This window comes from Helobdella robusta, assembly GCF_000326865.2.
Source record: "Helobdella robusta unplaced genomic scaffold HELROscaffold_20, whole genome shotgun sequence".
NCBI classification, from domain to species: Eukaryota; Metazoa; Annelida; class Clitellata; order Rhynchobdellida; family Glossiphoniidae; genus Helobdella; species Helobdella robusta.
In genome coordinates this window covers 2,300,974-2,305,038 of record NW_008704084.1, presented here as the reverse complement: position 1 = coordinate 2,305,038, position 4,065 = coordinate 2,300,974, and the positions used below count along the sequence as shown (strand labels likewise).

The following is a 4,065-nucleotide window of genomic DNA, read 5'->3' as shown; positions in this document are numbered from 1 at the left end:
AACTCATTCCAGAATATCTTGTTCGACTTGTGATGGAAATGTATACGAATACTAAGACTCTTGTCAGCACAACGGTTGGAAACACAGATGCATTTGACATCGATTCTCAGTCCACTGTTATTTATAACTGTGATGGAAGAAATCACAAAACCGATACGCACTGGTGACATTTGGAATCTAGTATATGCTGATGATATCGTTTTAACAGCCACGTCTGAGCAGACTGCAGCACAGATGTTTGAAGATTGGAACACCAAACTCGCCGATCATGGATTCAAAGTCAACATCAGCAAAACCAAAGCATTGAACACTGGTGAACCCATCCAATCCACAGCTACTGGACGATGGCCCTGTTCAGTTTGTAAAGCTGGTGTAGGTAACAATTCAATCAAGTGTCAGCAGTGTAACCAGTGGTACTTTATCTAAAGTGTCCAATTTTGTTTGTCTTGCTTGCATCAATCCACAACAACAAATTCGAAATAGCACTGTTGTTGAAGCCATTAAAAAGCCATTAAAATAGAGAAAGTCACATCGTTTCAATATCTGGGGAATGTTCTGGATTGTACTGGAACAGCTGAAGCTGCCGTTCGAGCACGCATACGAGCAGCCTGGAATAAATGGCATCTCCTTGTCTCTATATTGATGCGGCGTGACATCCCACTACCACTACGATCAAGACTTTATAAATCTATGATACGTCCGGTGTTGTTATATGGTGCAGAAACATGGCCAATGACAACCAAACTGGAACAACAACTCCAACGAACCGACATGAAAATACTCCGATGGATGCAACGAATTAGTCTGAAGGACAACATCAAATCTACCGAAATCCTGCGTCGTGCTGGTTTAGATGATAAAAAGGACGAATGCCGGCAACACCGTCTGCGGTGGTTTAGTCATGTCAAACGGTGGAAACAGTGGCATAACTTCTCTTGCAGCTGTTGAAGTACCTGGCACACGTCCCAAAGGCCGTCCAAAGAAGTCCTAGTCGCAAACAATCGAGCGAGACATGAAAGCTCTAAATTTAAATGAAATGTATACAACTGATCGTCTAATTTGGCGCAAAAAGTTGATGGCAAAGAAAACAACGTCCTACCTCGGGAAACCGGGTCTCTGGACGCAAAACGAAGATTGATTGATTGAATGCATCCTTATTAATTGTTATTTATCAAATTATAATGTCGCATTGTAACTTAAATTTTATTTTTAATTTCAGTATGGACAAGAAATGCCTTGCATTTTTGGTAAGTTTATTCTTAATTGGCCTTTGCTGTCAACTGGTGATATCACTCGATACTTGTTCTTCCAAATCTGAACCATCTTGTTCTGCCAGTGAAGCAAAGCATAGAGATTTTTCGAAGACTAAACATATCAACATCATTTTTTTTGGGGCAACTGGAAATTTAGCAAAAAAATTTTTATGGAAATCTTTTTATGAGGTTATGGTAACTATGCTCATGATGTATATATATTATTTTTCGAAAATTTGTATAGCGCTAATTACAAACAAAATTTTTCTCAAAAGCACTGTCTAAAAAACACAGTTGAATTGCTACGATAAACCAAATCTTATAATGAAAACATAAATGATTTCAATAATTTCTTGAATGATTTTTCTGTCAGTTCGGGCTGTCTTAGATAACTTGGTAGACTATTCCAAACGGCTGGTCCACTTACTGAGAAACTTCTCTCCGCCATTTTCAATTTGGTTTGGGGCACACATAACAAGTTGCTATCATTAGACCTTAAGCAGATAGTTTTAAAAGACAGTTGTTTCGGTGCATGCATTTCTTTCAAATAAACTGGCGCTATTCCCATCATACATTTGAACATGATTGTAGATATTTTGAACAAAATTCTTTTTTTGACCATCAACCAGTGCAGTTCTCTGAATATTGGGGTAACATGGTCAAACTTTTTTGCACCAACCACGATCTTAGCTGCCCGATTCTGAATTGACTAAAGCACAGATAACGATTTTCAGGCAAACCATAAAATAGGCTGTTGCAGTAATCTAGTCTAGAATGAATAAACGAATGCAATAAACGTTGAATAACATCTTTGGTTAAGCTTTTGCGGATTATTTTTAATTTTCGCAGTTGTAGGGTTGCAATTCCAGATAAAAACTTGATATGTTCAGTCATTGCCAGTCTAGAATCAAAAATGACACCCAAGTTTGTAGCTTTGGGAATGAAGTTTATATTTGGGCCCTCAATGATAACTGAATTAATTTTAATTCTAGACAGCTGTTGCCAAGTAATCCAGTCCAGAAAAATTTGCGTCTTGCTTTGATTGAGCTTAAGACGATTATTTGCCATCCATTTTTCGATCTCGACCAAACATTTAACAAAACGATCAACTGCAAGATGAAAGTCGCTATACGATTCTGTGGCGAATAGCTGAATATCATCTACAAATGCATGACACTCCAAACCATGTAATCTGATTGCCTCAATAATTTCAGAGCTGTAAAGAATAAACAAGATCGGTCTGAGAACCGAGCCCTGTGGAACACCAAATCTTATCGTTTGAACCGAAGAGGTCTTATTCTTGTAGATTACCTGCTGAGTTCTGTCTGTTAAGTACGACCGAAACCATTGTTCGACTGAACCAGTTATTGCAAATCTATGGTTAAGACGTTTCAGAAGAATGCAATGGTCGACACAGTCAAATGCCGAACTCATATCTAAGAATCCAAGAAGAGATGGTTTGCTGTCGTTTATATTTTCATGCAACTTAGATAACACATGCAACAAAGCAGATTCGGTAACCTGACTGATATACCGGTAATAAGTTGTTTTTATCTAAGTGTTTCATAAGCTCCTTAGAAACTAATCTTTCAATTAATTTTGACAAGAACGACAGATTTGAAACCAGTCTATAATTATTAAGATCAGAATTGTCTAATTTTTCCTTTTTCAAAAGAGGAGAAATTGTAGCATGCTTTAACATAGCCGGAAACTCACCAGTACGTAAACATAAGTTTATAAAATCAGTCAAATATTTTGAAAACAATCCTACATATTTTTTAAAAAGTGTGAAGGAACACAATCCAGTGAACATGTTTTAGATGGAGAGTTCAAAACTGCATCAACAATTTCGCTTTCGTCATAAACAGGTAAAACTGAAAACAAGTTGCTGCAGCAGATACCAGATGAATGATTAAACTTCTCATCATACACCATCGATTCTCGTATATTTTTAATTTTGTTATAAAAGAATGTAGCAAAATCGTTCACTTCAAAATTGGTAGATGAATTTGAAGTTTTTTCCTTGCACAACAGTTTATTTACCACAGTCCAAAATTTTTTTTATTATTTTCAAAAAAGAATTTTTTATCCAAAACCAATTTTTTGATCGCAGAAAATTTTTCCGCACCTCCCTATCATGATGAATATATGATATATATATGTATATATATATATATATATATATATATATATATATATATATATATATATAATTTGGAACGAGGTTTTCGGATAAGCAGGTTTTATTAAAAATAATTCCCCAATTTGTTGTTATAACTTTTTTGAATAATAATTCAACACGCTATCATATATTTAGTGATAAAATATTGGAAATAATGAAAAATATATAGTATTGTTGGTGATAATGGTAATAGCCGGTTATAAAATATATTATGTATTATGTCCCGTATAATGGTGCCAGGGAATAATCCGCTCGAGATCGACGGCGTTCGGTCACAAATGGATGATCGATGGCGCAGTGGTGCGGTGTGGGCTTGTTGTACTCGTATTTGTTTTTGGTCGGAGTTTGTTTACTACCGTTCAAACGTTGCATATGATACACATTACGTCACCAGTGCGTATCGGTTTTCTGATTTCTTCCATCACAGTTATAAATTTCCATCTAAGTTCACTATGACAAAGTGAATATTTCCCTATATAAATTAAATTGCACTAATGACGATTCATTCGGAATCGAAATATGGCCTTATTTGCAGCATGAAATCGGAAAATAAGTTTATTTTGAATTTTAATAAATTAAACGTTCTCCAAAAAAATTTAATGAGAAAAATCGAAAAAACGAACACAAACA

At 35.5% G+C, this 4,065-nt stretch overlaps 1 protein-coding gene across 1 annotated transcript in view; it reads left to right on the top strand.

Annotated features, from left to right (window-relative positions):
- Positions 1–1,339: 1,339 nt before the first annotated feature.
- Positions 1,340–4,065, top strand: part of HELRODRAFT_111140 (hypothetical protein) — a 9,932-nt gene continuing 7,206 nt past the window's right edge. Inside the window, exon 1 of the mRNA XM_009018106.1 lies at positions 1,340–1,442. The gene's annotated coding sequence lies outside the window, so the exon portion shown is untranslated. The remainder of the gene's footprint in view (positions 1,443–4,065) is intronic.